This window comes from Equus quagga, chromosome 17, assembly GCF_021613505.1.
Source record: "Equus quagga isolate Etosha38 chromosome 17, UCLA_HA_Equagga_1.0, whole genome shotgun sequence".
Taxonomy (NCBI): domain Eukaryota; kingdom Metazoa; phylum Chordata; class Mammalia; order Perissodactyla; family Equidae; genus Equus; species Equus quagga.
In genome coordinates, this window is record NC_060283.1 from 3,428,896 (window position 1) to 3,445,062 (window position 16,167).

General features: G+C 53.0%; 1 protein-coding gene across 7 annotated transcripts in view; it reads right to left on the bottom strand.

Moving 5' to 3' along the window:
• Nucleotides 1-16,167, bottom strand: part of ANO1 (anoctamin 1) — a 166,076-nt gene that overhangs the window by 133,757 nt on the left and 16,152 nt on the right. The window lies entirely within an intron of this gene.

Consider the following 16,167-nt stretch of genomic DNA (forward strand, 5'->3'; position numbering starts at 1 on the left):
CCATCATCCATCCACCCACCCATCCATCCATCACCCATTCATCCATCCAAACATCCATCCATCCATCCATCATCCATCCATCCATCATCCATCTATCCATCCATCATCCATCCATCCATCCATCCATCCATCCATCCACCCATCCATCCATCCAAACATCCATCCACCCATCCATCATTCATTCATCCATCCAGAATCTATCTTTCTATCTTTTCATCCATCTACCCATCCAAACATCCACCCATGCACCCACCCACCCATCCATCCATCCATCCATCCATCCAAACATCGATCCACCAAGCATTTATTAAGGCTCCACTTTACGTAAGCTCTAGAGATAGAGGGTGAGCGGGCCCAGCTGCCCCCTGCCCTCCCAGCACGGAGCAAGTCCCCTGATGCTTGGGGAGCGCTGTAGAAGGGAAGACTTTTCATACGAGAGCACCTTGCACATAGTACGTTTACAATAAATCTGTGGGGAACGAATGGTCACACACTGCTGAGTTGCCCTGAGATGGGCGGGACCATGTCAGAGTCAAGAGTCGCTTGTGAAGGCTCTCGTTTTCTACAAGCTCAGCCACCCGGATACTGATCAATGAAGCCAATTTGAAGGGTAAAAAAGGCATCTCAGATGCTGCCATTTACACTGCTCTGATTACGAAGCAAGCTGTCTTTTCTGGGGTAAGTTATCTATTTTGGTCTTGTGCCAATTTTCCTACTGGTGCTTTGGTTTTTTTTTTTTTAAATTGATCTGTAAACACTTATATTTTACAGTGACAAAAGGAACTCCTTATTGGATACTCAGCAAAAAATTACCCCCAGCTGATTTTTTTCTTTACATTTTGTTTGCTGTCATTTTTTTAATCTGCAAAAGCTTTTCCCTTCGTAGATTTTGGGTTTCACCTTGTGCTCAGAAAATCTTTCCCGAAGACCACATAAACACCCATTTTATTTTATTTCTTTATTTTTTTAAGGAAGATTAGCCCTGAGCTAACATCTGCTGCCAATCCCCCTCTTTTTGCTGAGGAAGACTGGCCCTGAGCTAACATCCGTGCCCATCTTCCTCTACTTTATATGTGGGATGCCTACCACAGCATGGCGTGCCAAGTGGTGCCATGTCTGCACCCGGGATCCGAACCAGCGAACTCTGGGCCGCTGAGAAGCGGAACGTGCACACTTAACCACTGCGCCACTGGGCTGGCCCCAACCCATCTTATTTTCTTCCAGAATATTTACGATTTTTTTTTTTTTTTTTTTTGCACTTGAAGCTTTAATGTGTCTGGAATTCATTTTGGCGTATTTCGGGTGTTGGTATCCAGGCTGGCCTTTTCCTCAGTGGCTGTTAGCTGTTCCCAGCTGATGAAGCGCCCATCCTCTCTTGTCCAGCGTTCCTTCAAAGCTCTTCCTTATCTGCATCTTCCAGCTGAATGTGAACACAGTCTAAGCACGCGTTCCAAAACTGAGATTTTTATCAGAATTACACTTCATTTAGAGGTCACCTTAGAAAGGACTGACATCTTTCTATCGATCTATAACGTAAGACCTACGTTGACCTTCCGGCTCACGTATGAAGTGTGTTCTCCATTTATCTGAATTCTTTTGGCCCCTCAGTAGAACTCTGCATTTCCGTTCAGATTCCTATGCTATTTCTCCTAAGTTTTCTCCTGGGGTATTTCTTTTTTTGCCCCCCTCTTCTGACCTGGGTCTCTCATCCGTTATCAGTTCCAGCAGTTGCTCCTGTGGAGGCCACACATGCCCTGGGGAGACTCGTTCCGTCTCTGGCCGCCTCACTGCGCTCCCACGTTCTAACCGCGGCTCAGCTGACGCTCTCGCGTTTTCAGCTAAGCCCCCATCTCCTCTTCCATCAGCGATCATTTTATTTCCCTCTTTCAATAACTATAATTATTATTGAGTGTTCTTGCCCAATAGCACATTCTGGAACTTTCGGGGCATTGATAACAGAGCTGACGACAGCATCCTTGACTGGTCCTCGACGTGTCACGAGACCCCTTTTAATGGGTCACTGTTCAATGTGCTGACGTTGGCTCTCAGCTTGAAACAGACATTTTTACTCCCGTTACCAAGTGTCTTTTTTGTTTTTTTAAGAGTTTTTCGTGGGCAGAGATGGTTGAGTTCTATCAAATTTCTTTTTTAGCATCAATCAAGAAAATCACAACTGGAGTGGATTGCAGAGAGGCCACAACGCTCCCTCCCCGGCCTGTGTCTACACCCTTTGCCCGGTCACATTGTGGTACTTCCCAGCAAGGGGCAGAGGGGACTCTGTACGTGAGCCTGGGTGGTCTTGCAACTTGATTTGGCCAACAGAATAAGGCAAAGTGACAGCCTCATGGGGCCTTGTGTGCCTCCACTCTCTCTCTTGGACCCTGTCACTGCCACGTGGGCAAGCCTGCTGGGGGAGGAGATGCATGTCACACTGTCACTCCAGCCAACAGCCAGCTTGTCCATCATTAACTACGGCCTTGACCTGAAATCCCAGCTGACTCGCCAGCGACTGTGGGTACAGAAGCCAGCCGGGTCAAGATCCGCCGAGCCCGGCCCAAAACAGCCCCACTGACCATCGCTGATCAGCAATGACAAACAGCTGCTGCTTGAAGCCACTAAGTTCTGCGTGGTTTATCGTGCAGCAATAGGAAACGACGGGACGGCTTTTCCCTTTTGACCTATTTGACATGAGCCGATATTTACGGCCGTGTCCTGGCGTCATGGAACAAGCCTGTGTGTACGACTGTGCTCCGTCCTTTCCGCATTCCGCTGAGTTGCCAAAACCTTAGCCAAGGTGACGAGGCCCTCCATCCGAACGGGCTACCTGAGACGTGATCAAATTTAAGGCTCATTTATAAATGCCTTATCGCCTCCAAAAATGACACCACAATCAACTCATGGGAGAGGATGAGTGTGGTCTCTGGATTCGCCCACGAGCCTGGGTTCCGGGGGTGCAATGATTCCAGGAGAATGAGCACCATGTCCCAAGTGAGGACGCGTGGCCGACACCCGGGAGGTCTTAGGGCCCCAGGCGCACGGGCCAGCTGAGGCCGCTTTCTGCCCGGCTGGAGCCTCGGCTCAGTTCACTCTATCATTGTTCACAGAATCTAAGCCGAATGAAGCTCCAGGACACTCCCGTCTCTGAAGCTTTGCTGTGTGGTTTTAAAACATGCCCACAAGTTCTTTGAGACCCCTCTACTCAGGAGATGGAGCTTGAACCCCCTCCCTTTGCGTGTGGGCTGGACTTAGTGACCCGCTGCTGACAAACGGAGTAAAGCAGAAGTGATGGCGTGTGACTGTTGACACTAGGTCGTAAAGGCACGTCAGCCTCTCCCTCACTCTCTCCTGGACCACTGGCTCTGGGGGAAGCTGCCACCATGTCGTGAGGATGCTCCAGCAGCCTGTGGAGGGGTCCAACTGTGGGGGGGGTCCACCCGGGGAGGAGCAGAGGCCTCCCATCAACAGCCATGTGGTGCGCCATCTTGGAGGTCGATCCCCCAGCCCCAGTGGAGCCTTCAGACCAGGCAGCTCCATGTGACATCTTGACGGCAGCCTCACGAGAGACCCCCAAGCCGGAGTCACCCAACCGAGCCATTCCTGAATGTCTGCCCCACAGAAAGAAACGGAGATAAGACACATGTATCGTTTGGAGCCACTAGGTTTTGATGCAATTTGTTACATGGCGCAAGATGATGAATATATGTATATTTTTTCACTTTTTATTGAGATTATGATAGTTTACAACCTTGTGAAATTTCAGATGTCCACCATTGTTTGTCAGTCATGTTGTAGGTGCACCACTTCACCCTTTGTGCCCACCCCCCAACCCCCTTTCTCCTGGTAACCACCAATCAGTTCTTTTTGTCTGCATTTTTAATTTCCACCTGTGAGTGGAGTCATACAGAGATCGTCTTTCTCTATCTGGCTTATTTCACTTAACATAATACCCTCAAGGTCCATCCACGTTGTTGTGAATGGGACGATTTTATCCTTTTTTATGGCTGAGTAGTATTCCATTGTGTATATATACCACATCTTCTTTATCCAATCATCAGTTGATGGGCACTTAGGTTGCTTCCACATCTTGGCTATTGTAAATAATGCCGCGATGAACATAGGGGTGCGTGGAACTTTTGGAATTGCTGATTTCAAGTTCTTTGGATGGATACCCAGTAGTGGGATGGCTGGGTCATGTGGTATTTCTATTTTTAATTTTTTGAGAAATCTCCATACTGTTATGAATACATTTTTTATGGTGGCTCTGAACGGTGAGTCCATCCTCATCAACTTGTTCTCTTTCAGGAAACCAAGGGCCCGGTACGGTTTTCTCATGTCTAAACCCCCACCAGGGTAGATTTCTTAGGTCACGGGGCACTCAATTTAAATTGCATGCCAAAGAATTGCCTGAGAAGGAGCCAGCCCGGGTTTCTCAGGCCTGTGTTGTACACGAGAAGCAAGTGGTCTCTGACCACAGCCCTTCTGCAGACCACCGCCCAAGAAGAGAAGCCCCCCAGAGCTGCCCAACCTTTGTCCCAGCTGCCCTTGCACCAGTCTCTCGCCCTTGCATAGCGATCGGTGGTACGGCAAACTCAACAGGGAGCGCAGAGCTCGCACGTGTAGACAGAAGCCACACCGTAATCCCACAGTGGGAGTCAAGGTCAGCGAGAACGCTATCTCGCACAACTGCTTCAGGCGGCCAACAGCAGGGCTGGGTGCTGGCACCGCCATCTCCTTACTTCTTCAAAACACCTTCTGGAAGTATCGCACAGAGAAGTGCACACACTTACAGAAAAGTGCACAGCTCGATGAGTTTTCGCTAACTAACCACGCGCATGCTCCAGCCCCCCGGAGCCCCCTTCCTCACCCCAAAGGGAAACCCCTCTCCTGAGTCCTGTCTCCCGGGATGCATTTCGCCTGTTTTTGCATATTATATAAACGGATCACACAGTCTGCACCTTTTGTATCTGCCCTCCTTTGTTCCCCACGGTCTTTGTGATTCTTCCCCCGCGTTGCGCGCATTGGCAGGCAATCCACCCGCTTGGCTATGGAGAGCTGCGCGGCGGGAACAGGCCTCGTGTGTCTATCCATCCCAGTGTCGGTGGGCCTTTGGGGAGCTTCCATTTCGAGGCTGTTAGGAACACTGCTGCTGGAAACGCCCACGCATGTCCTTGGATGAAGAAGGGTATGCATTTCAATGGCGCATCGGCCTGGGAGTGGCTTCGATGGGCCATCAAGGATGCATTTGTTCAACAATAGAAATGCCGCCTGTGGACTTTCCAGAGTATCAGTTTACACTCCCACGGGCAGCCTGCGAGAGTTCCAGTTGCTTCCCGTTCTTGCCAGGGCTCGGTGTCGCCTGCATTTTGCATTCTGGCCCCGCTGGTGGGCGGAGGACGGTATCCAACTGTGGTTTCGCTTTGCATTTCCTGACGGCGAAGGAACTCGAGGGCCTTTTTGCATGCTTATGAGGTCCCTCCTTTTAAAATGCTTTTCAATGACCTGACCTGATTTTTGGATTAATGAGAACTGTGCGTCTCCCCGGAGAGCACAGTGACAAGCCTTCTCCTATAAGCAGGTGACACATTTCGTCTTTCTCTATAAGGAGGGCAAACACAGAGATGAAACTTCTGCCTAATTATTGGCAGAAAGGAGGGTTATCGGTCCACGTGTTCCCCAGGGCTTTTGGGAGGCCGCGACCCCACTTGACCCTCATCCAAGAAGTCGTCTCACTCCGTTCCAGTAACAAAAGTTTTCTCTGGAACGCTCCCCTGGGAGTTCTCAGTAAGCGCCTTCCTGAGGCCGCGTTTTCGCAGAGATGGGCGTCCGGTGACACCTGACTCAGAACCGATTCAGAAGGCGACAATACGGCGACAATACGGGACACCGGGGGCTTCCCTGCCCTTTGTCCTTGAGGAAACCCTTGGGTCTGTTATCAGACACTCCCAGGCCCTCCCCCACCCTCCCCGTCTCCACTTTCACAAAAGGACGGGGACTCTGGCCCACTCGATCCTCAGCGAGGCCCAGGGTCCCAGGCCAATTAGCAGCAAGAAAAGGCTGCAGGACAGTGTTTCACTCATTGACGTCTTACTGAGCACCAACTGTCTGTCTGGCTCTGTACTGGACACTAAGGATTCAGGACGCACAGGAGACGGGGTGGGGGGATCCTTGACCACCTGCTGTTTACGTCTCGGAGGCGGCGGGCAGACGATAAATGAGTCCCATACACGAAAGCCCAGGGATGATGCTCAGAAACCGCTGGAGGGAATGGAAAATGGGGAAGCGCTTCGGGGTTGTTTGGCAGCTTCCTAAATAGTCAAACACATTTCTATCCTATAAGCCACTATTCCAGTTGCCGCATTCATCAGAGAGGGGAGAACACACGTCCACAAAAAGCTTTGTTCTCTGCCTTCGCTCATAACGGCTCTAAACGGGAAACAAGCCTGGGGTCTTTCTAAGAGGATGGACAGGCAGGCTGTGGTCCATCCGCACGACGGGATGCACGCAGCAACGAACGCACGGCTGGCGTGCAGGAAACACTGCGTTGAGCACGAGAAGCAGGACGCAGACAGCGTTCATACCATCTGTAAGCAGTTTTAGCACAGGCAGAATCATTCCATGGGGACGGGGTGGGGCGGTTGACGGGGAACGGGCATGAGGCCACTGTCTGGGGGTGATAAGAATAGTCTATATCCTAATGGGGCAGGGGTTACACAGATGTATGAATTTGTGTTAAAATTGATGGAACTGTCCATTAAGATCCGGTATTTCACTGTATGTCAATTACATCTCAGTTTAAAACATCGAATTATGAAGTGTGATCAGGGCTACAGAGGAGGGCACTGGTGTTGGGAGTGTGGTCACGGGCACTCTGGGTCAGATGGAGTGGATTAGGAAGGTCTTTCTGTCAGACGACATCAAAGGCAAGAAGATGAGAAAGAGAGGAGACTGCTTGTGCAAAGGCCCTGTGGCTGCCATCTGGGGAAGTGGCTGGGAGAGAGCCTTTCCAGAGTCACTGGTGGACTTTCATTTCACAGCCCCGTGGCCTGTGTGACCAGTGGGTCTGACTTTTCAGAGCCCAAGGTGAGCTCTGCCTGCCTCGGGCCTGGGCTCACTCCTGGCTCCTTTCTGGCTCCATCTTTGGCTTCCTTCATTTTTTTTTCACTCATCTTGGTGTTAATTTATGCTATGTTCATATATTTTACCCACATGTATAAACTCACTGTAATCTTTTATTTGGGGGATGGGAAGACAAAGCAGGGCATTTTTTAAGAAATAAAAAGTGAATTAGGTGTAAAATATGAACCAGTCCAGGTATGCCGGGGGAAAATGGCTGTCCGTCCTCCCCCCCCCCCGCCCCCCCGCCCCACCATCCAAGAACATTGAGCAAAGACTTAAACATTTCGGGTGGTTCCAGCGCCACCCACCACCCAGGGAGTGGCCGTTCTGGGAAGCCCGAGTCAAGGGAGATGACCCCGCCCTTGCTCGTTCAGGCCCGGCCCGTTCCTGGGACCCCAGCCTTTGAGGAGCTGTATTCGTCTCTTCAAGGCGGCAGGAAATACTGGTGGCACTAGACCCATCTCAAAGGTTAGTCACCAACGTGGCCTTCCAAAGACACTTCCCAGGGTAACCATCCTTAGACTCTGAGTTTCTTGTGAGATTCGGGAGGAGCGGGGAGAGAGCCAGACCTGGAGTAACCACACATGAGCCCTAGTCCCGCCTGTACCACCCAGCCGCTGTGTGACCTTAGGAAGATCACTCAACCTCTCTGAGCCCCGGTTTCCTTCTGTTACTAGGAAAGCGAAGGGGTTGGCTTTCTCCTTCAGGGGTCTCTGGGGAGGGCCAGGACATTCCTTAGCCTCTTTGAGGGCAGAAAAGCACTTGTCCCAAGGACTATTTATTAAAACCCATAACATAATTATTTACAGATTTCCCCTTTCAAATGGAGGCTGGAGAGCCTCTGTGTGTGGACGAGGTGGTCAGCTGAGGTCAAGACATAATTTATTGCTCAGCCGGACGCTGCCAAGCACCCGAGCTTTGATCAAGCGAGAGTTTACACTGCTTGTATTCTTAGTCGCATATTGTTTAATTTATAACCACAACAGACAGTGGGTGTGTGACGAACGCGGACGATAAATGTTGGTTCCGAAAGAGCCCACGTGCGATGATAATTCAGCAGACTCCGCTCACGATGGTTTCTTAGTTTCGTGAGCTGACGGCTCTGATCCCAAACCTTCTACAGCCCACGAAGAAATCTCTAGTACCCCGAACACCGCAGTTCAAAAGAGGAACGAGGCCCCGCACGGCGCAGACGCTGGACAAGCCCCATCGCAGCCCTGTGCGCAAGGCCGCCATCCCAGCGACGTCGCATGTCGGTGGCGTGTGCCCCGATGGGATGGGGGGAGAAGGGGTTCACCTCTGTGGTCTGCGTCCCCAAAGCCCACAGCCCCGTCCGATGGTGAGCACCACGGTCCCCCGGGGCGAGTTCCACAAAGCGACCGAGGGGCATTGCTCAGACCCGTCGAGGGCGTCAAACCCCAAGAAAGTCCAAGAAACGGTCACGGCGCAGAGGGGCCGAGGGAGATGTGAGGACCAGCTGAGATACGGTGTCCTGGAGAGGCCCGTGGTCCAGAGAAGGACATTAGGTAAAGACCAGGGAAATCTGTATCAAGCGCAGACTTCAGTTAATAACAATGTATCCACATCGGTTCACAAGATGTGACGTCACACCACAATGATGGAAGATGTGACAACAGGGGCCCCCCTGCGGGGGGCAGACGGAACTTTCTGTACCATCTTTGCAACAATCCTGTAAGTGGAGACTGTGCTAAAAGAACGAGTTTATCTAAACAGAAACAGAGTAACGATGGTGACAATTATCCGATTCTCACTGGCTGGGAGCGAGCCCTGCTCACCGGGCTCCTGGCGGGGAGCTGGCGAGAAGCGGTCGGAACCCAGCCCTCTTTGGGGTCTGCAGGAACGAGCTTTAAAATGTGTCGTGCAAGGTGACGAAAGTTATTTGAAGCTATTTTTGATGTGACAACATAACCCCAAATCAGTCACATTGATAATTTTTAATTTATACCTACCTATATATAGAGAAAGATTATATATATTATACAAACTACATTATATAGAGCTCTCTCTCTATATCTGTCTTCCTATATCCATCCATCCATCCATCCATTGATCCATCTATCTACCTACCTATCTATCTATGGGAAACCTTCCCACACTATACAGATATCCAAAATAAAATATTTTTCGCTTAAAATCACTCCATTATCCTATAAAACAGGAGTGAAATACAACGGCATGTTTAACGCCCAGGAGGCCTTCTGAGACCGAGAACTCCGTGCCAGGGCTCCCCGGGCCCGAGGGTGAGGCTGAGCTGGCCCCCGCCCCGCCCAGGCCCCCTCCAGCTCTGGTCGTGGGGGTGTAAGGGTAAGCCAGGGGTGTAAAATCAAAGTGGAAAGACAGCCCAGCCCTTGCCTTCTGGAACTTGGTGACGCGCGGGGAGAGCGACACTGACGAGATACTCGGAACGGCGGATACGGGGCAGGTGTGTAAGCGCTCGAGGGAGAGAGACCTGGTGCCGAGGATGCCTCTGGCCACCAGGCGTCAGGGAGGGCCTCCTGGAGGAGGTGACGGAACACTTCAGTCCTACGTGTGCCAAGACCCCAGGGAGCAGGGAAGAGAGCATGAAGGACCATAAGAAGGCCAGCGAGGCTGAACAGAGAGGACGAGAGCTGGGGGTGAGAAGGGGATCCAGAGAGGCTGGTGGGCACCCCCTGAAGGGCTGGGGCTGGGGGGGGTGTGGGAGGCCACTAAGAGGGCAGGGAGGGGGCAGCAAGGTGGACACAGACGGGCCAGTTTGGAGGCAACAGCACATGGAGGAGAGGGCAGCACAGACGCGGGGAGCAGTGGGCAGATCTCAGCACTGCATAGGAACCGCGTGATCCGGACCAGGTGAGGAGTAGAATGTGGGTCAGAGAAGAGCGGGGACAAAGCCCCTCGAGGCTTTGGGACTTGCACAAGACCCGGCAGGCGGTGGGAGGGACCCGAGCCCCTTGGACAGAGGGCAGAGCTGGGACCCGTGGGGCAGCAGTTAAGTTCGCACATTCCGCTTCGGTGGCCCGGGATTCACGGGTTCAGATCCTGGGTGCGGACATGGCACTGCTTGGCAAAAGCCACGCTGTGGTAGGTGTCCCACATATAAAGTAGAGGAAGATGGGCACAGATGTTACTTCAGGGCCAGTCTTCCTCAGCAAAAAGAGGAGGATTGGCAGCAGTTAGCTCAGGGCCAGTCTTCCTCAAAGAAAAAAAAAAAAAGAAGAAGTTGGACACTATATTTTAGCCCAAACTCCACCTGAAGCCCACCTCCCAGAGGTCGCAAGTAGGGCCCTGAGCCATCGGGCTGCACCCCGCCCTGCATTCTCCACCTGCTCCAAGCTGCGGCCATGCACTGTCCAGGAAACACAACGCAAGAGAAATCATGCCGGTGACGCCCTTTTCAACACCTCACCTCTATGCTTCACTCCCCCGCAAACGGGGTGTTCTGGCTTCTGCACCGAAGTGCCATGTAAATGCATTAAAAAGTCATTATATCCCCAAGGCCGTGCGTGGGCAGAAAGCATTCTGGTTGTGTGTAAAAGGGAAAAGATTGAGTCTTAGATGGGAAGGGCACTGTTTGCACACCCCGCCCAGAGGCCAAGAGGGTGCCGCTGGAGATAGGAGCTCTCTTGGGAGGCGGCTGCTGATGCATGGGGGTGGGCTGGCAAGTCCGGGGCCTGGGGGGGCTCAGCCGTGTGGGGACCCAGAACCAAGCCGAGTTGCGGTGAAAGGCCTGGGGTGGGGGTGGGGGCAAAGTGTCCCCCTGGCTGCAGCAAGGAAGCTGGCTGAATCACCACACGAGGCATCCACTGCATGCCCAGGCCCCTCCCAGGGCCAAATGCATGAAACCAGCAGTTTGTCTCCCTGATGGCCACGTGACCATGGGCAAGTGGATTTAGAGGGCCAGGATGCTTTTAAGACTTCCCTACACAGCATGAACCCTGACACATGCCCGGGGCTGAAGGCTGAGGGCGTGATGGATGCTGCACCGGGACCCAGGCCAGGTAGGGGCAGCAGGGGAGAGGGGAAGCTCACAGGAGCTATGCCAGCCCCCTGCCGTGGTGCCAGCAGCAGCAGCAAGGCCCCCACGGAGGATGGCCTTCTCCCCAGAGAACTGGGGAGGCAGCAGCCAAGTGAGGGAGGACCCCAGGCCTGGAGCTGGGGACCCAGTTCCAGTTCTCGTCTGGCTGCCCCTGATGCTGGCCTGAGGCTCAGGGTGTCCCCTGCCCAGCTTGGAGTGGCCCATCCTCCCTGACAGATTCACAGGACTCTTGGCTGGGTGAGCATGGACATGTGACTTGCTCTCTCTGTGCCTCGGTTTCCTCATCTGTCAAGGAGGGCTCATTGGTTACTAAGGGAATGAGTGGGTTTTAAAGAAGGTGACACAGATAAAGGGCTTGCACCAGTGCCTGGAATAGAATGAGTTGGCAAAAACTGTCAGCTGACATCCATCCATCCACTCATCCATTCACCCATCCATCCATCCATCCACTCATCCATTCACCCATCCATCCATCCACTCATCTATCTACCCACCCATCCACTCATCTATCCATTCATGCAATCACTCACCTATCCATCCCGCCATCCATGCATCCACCAAGCCCAGCCATGCCACGCCCTATGATGGTACCAGCATGTAAGCGTAAACAAGTCCACCAAGGGAGGCAGACGTGCTGGATGCGGTTAACCGAGAGCCGACCTGCTGCTCTAAGGGAAGCGACAGCTGAGCCCCTGAGGCAGCAACATGAGGTGGGGGGTGGGGGGTTGTTCCGATGGACTCATTCTCAGCACAGACAGCTTACTTAGCCAGAATCAGGAATTTCCACAATGTAAACGTAATTTCCACAATGACAACGTAAATCTGCATAGGCTGTAAACCCCACGAGAGCATGGACTGTAGCTACAGCTCCTGACACTGTAACTGGCCTGGAGAAGGAGATCCATCTACGTCTGTTTAAGTTGAGTTGATTTCTGCATCAAACTACAGAGGTACAAGACAGTATCCTCAATTAGTCACATTACAGGACAGAAGAGAAGCTCACTGTATGTATGAGGGCATCAGACGATGTTATCAAGAAAGTAAAAAGACTACCCACAGGATGGGAGGAAATATTTGCAAGTCAAATAACTGATAAGGGTTTAATATCCAGAATATATAAAGAGTTCCTACAATTCAACAACAAAAAGACGAACAACTCATAAAAAAATGGGCCATGGAATTGAATAGATATACAAAGAATCTATACAAATAGCCAATACGCACATGAAAAGATGCTCAACATCATTAGTCATTAGGGAAAAGCAAATCGAAATCACAAGGAGATACCACTTCATACCTACTGTGTTGGCTGCAATTCAAAAACAAAACAAAACAAAGTAACAAGTGCTGATTAGGATGTAGAGAAGTTGGAACCCTGGCACCACCTGGGCGTTGGGAACGGTGAGAAGGTAAAATGGTGCAGCTGCTGTGGGAAGCTGTGTGGTGGTTCCTCAAAAAGTTGCAGATAGGATCCAGCTATTCTGTTTCTAGGGGTACACCCCAAAGAATGGAAAACGGGGGCTCGAACAGAAACTTGCGTGCAGATTTTCATTGCAGCATTATTCACAGCAGCCAAAGGGGGAAATAACTCCAATGCCCATCGGCAGATGAATGAATGGACAAAAATGTGGTCCAGCCACACAACGGAATATTATTCAGCCATAACAAGGAATGACGTTCTGATACACGCTACAACATGGATGACCTTGAAAACATGTAAGGTGTAATAAGGCAGCCACAAAAGAACGAAGACTGTAGGATTCCACTCCTCTGAGTATCTAGAATAGTCGGACTCACAGAGACAGACGAGAGGATAGAGGTTATGGGGGGCTGGGCAGGGGAGGCGGAAATGGAGAGGTACTGCTTGACGGGTGCACGGCTTCTGTTCGGAATGATAAAAAGAGTTTAGAAATCGTGGCGATGGTCGCGCAAGGTTGCGAATGGACTTAGTGCCACTGAACTGTACATTTACAAATGATTCGAGGGTTGGGTTACATATATTTAACCCCAATTTAAAAGAACAAAAACAAAACACCAAAGGCAAACCCCTCACCTACCCCCACCCAAACCCACTTCTGCTCAACCCAGGAATCCCAGAGGCGTCCCTGGTGCTTCTCTTACCCTCCAACCCCACGTCCGATGGGTGGGCAATTCCTGTCGGCTCTCCTTCCAACAGAAACCTGGAACCTGACCCCCCGCCCCGCCCCTGCCGCCCGCATCAGCATCACGGATGCTGTGTCGACAGCATCTCACACCTGGGTCACTGCAAGAGCCTCGTTCGACCCTCAGCTTGTTCTCTGTGCAGCCGCCAGGCGCGTCCTGCCCCAAACTAAGACAGCTCCGGTCGCTCCCCACTCCAGACCCTCCAGTGGCTCCCACTCGCCCAGCCCAAGTCCTCGCAGTGGCCAGAGGCCCATCACAGTCCGGATTGCCCCCCTGCTCCCTCCCTCCCTCCGCCCGCCCCGACTTCACACTCTGCCCAGAAGCTGCTTCCCCGACCCGGTCCAGGTGTGCGTTCCCAGGCCGCCCGTCACAGACGGCTTCCCTGGCCACCCAATTTCAGACCTCCACCACCCCCAGCACGCAGCAGCCTCTCCTCCGCTCCACCTGTCTTCATGGGACAGACACATCGCCAGGCGGCATGCTAGATATTTAATTCTTCTGCACGGTCAAGAAAGCTTCGTGAGGGTCACGCCTTTGCTCTGTGCCCTGCTGTGTCCTCTGCCCTGAGGACACAGTGCCAGGCACCCAGGAGACAGCTCTCCCGTGCCCTCCCAGTGCTACAACAGCACGGCCAGCCTGCCTGGGCTTCATGTCCCGCCCCTGCCACTTATCAGCTGTCCCACCTTGAGTAATCTCTCCGTGCCTCAGTTTCCTCCTCCATAAACTGGGCAGACAGCAAGGCCACAGAATGAGCCAGGAACGCCAGCGAGGATGCAGTAACCAGACCTCGCATGCCTGGCACACGGGGGCCCGCTCACCAAGTCAGCCATCTTTCCTCTTCCTGCCTCCTCCCCTCCCTTCCTCCCTCCCTCCCTCCTCTCTCCCTCCATGCTCAGCGTGCCATCAGCGTAGATATGGGACACGTGGGGCATCCCAGCAGGGTTTTGAGGGATGAGCAGGAGTGAGTTGGGCAGACGTGTCTGGGTGGAGGGACACCCCCCTCCTCCCCCTCCCCCTGACTCCACCTGCCGTGGCGGGAGGTGCAGACCACGGGCTTTTGAAGAAATAGCTTATGAATAAATGATGAGGGAGCCACTCAAGAAGGCGGAGTGGGAAGTGGCATCTGGAACAATCGATTGCTCCAGGGAAGTGGGAACCAGCTGGTCCCCAGACAAGTCGCAGGACGTCGCGTCTGACTTCACCTCTGGGTCTCATGGACTGAGGCTCCTAGTGATGAGGAGGAGGAGGAGGAGGAGGAAGAGGATAACAGCCACGGTGGCGGTCCTCACACACAGAGCGGAGCCACCATGGGGGAAAGGCTATAGACTCAAGCCATCTTCACAACAACCCTCTGGATTGACAGATAAGGCCCAGAGTGGTTAAGTAAGTTGGCCAAGGTCACACAGCTGCAGACAGCAAAGCTGGGGTTCAGAATCAGGCTCTCCACGGCTACACTACGCTGCGGGGCCTTCCCCTCTCACACAAAGCGGGGGATTCAGCTGCAAGTGCCAATAGCAGCATCTGGGTCTTAATTACACTCAGACAGATAAAGAGTGGCCTGACGCATTAAGGGTTTGTCCCGGCATTTTCTGTGTGCTGGCTGTGGGAACCTAGTGTACCCAGGGACCTGGTGGCAAACCCAGGAATGGAAGCTGGGGCACCCATCCTAGGGTCTTACTCCTGTCACTGCCACTGAAGCCCAGAGCAGGGGAAGGGGGCCAGTGCCCTACCCACCACATCCAGCCCAGAGGCAGGCAAAGGGGCCAGAGGGGCTCTCCTCCCCCCAGAACGCAGGCTGTGGAGTCATCTGTCCATGATTATGGTCAGACCCTCACTGAGGAAGGTTCCCGAGATCCTCAAGTCTGAGACATGGCCCCAGCCCAATTTAAAGACCCCGAAGATGGAACGGCAGCCCCAGCTAGTGCCCTCTGTGCGCAGGAATCAGTTTCCCTGCCACGTCTCTGATGCACTTCTGGCTGACTTGGCCGGGTGTGGGGTACATGGCAGCCCAGACTCACAGGAGCTGGGCCCTGACGTCATGGGGTCCAGTCTTGGCCCCACCGTGTACTACTGTGACGTCTCAGCTTCTTGTGTGGACGTGGGGATGGTTCTGCCCCCACCTGACAGGCGGCACTGAGGACTCAGCGTGGTAAGTGCTTCCTTCTGTGCCCGGCGCGAGCTGAGAGCTTGGGGAGATGTTTGCAGATGCCGAGTTTGGGGTTCATGTTTCCACCCGGTTATAGGAGTCATTTTTACATTCGAGCTCGAGGAAGCCACTCGGGAAGGCAGGACAGCCTGGCCGGGTCCTCCCGGCTGACTTCCCAAAGGTGCCCCCTCCCTCCTGCCCCAGGTCTGGCCCCCTCCCGGTGCCCGGCGGGGCCCCTCTCTCTTCCTCCTGGGCCCTTAATGGGTGAGTGTACGGTGCCACTTGTAGAAAGAACTCAAATTGCTTTTTAAGAAGCAGGGGGACAGGACAAGTTTCTCCATGGGAATCCAAAAAACAGGTGTGGGGGAGGCGAGAGGGGGGGAGCACACGGGCGAGGACGGCTTCCCATGCTATGGTGAGAAGCTCCCCGCTCGCTCGAGGTGGCATCCTCATGGCAGGGCACAGAGTCCTAACCAGGGTGCTCCAGCCGGCAGAGCTCAGCTGTGTAATTAAACCAATCTGAGTGCGCCCTGTTACCCCTTGTCACTGTCCCGTTCAGAGATCTGTTTAATAACCTCTGAACCGGGAGGGGAAAAATCATCCAGGAAACGTTGCTTGGGTCATTTATTTTAAAATTATTGGTACAAAAATATCCAGAGTCGTGATTTATGTGCAGGGAGGGGCCGAGGAAGTCAGGGACACCCCC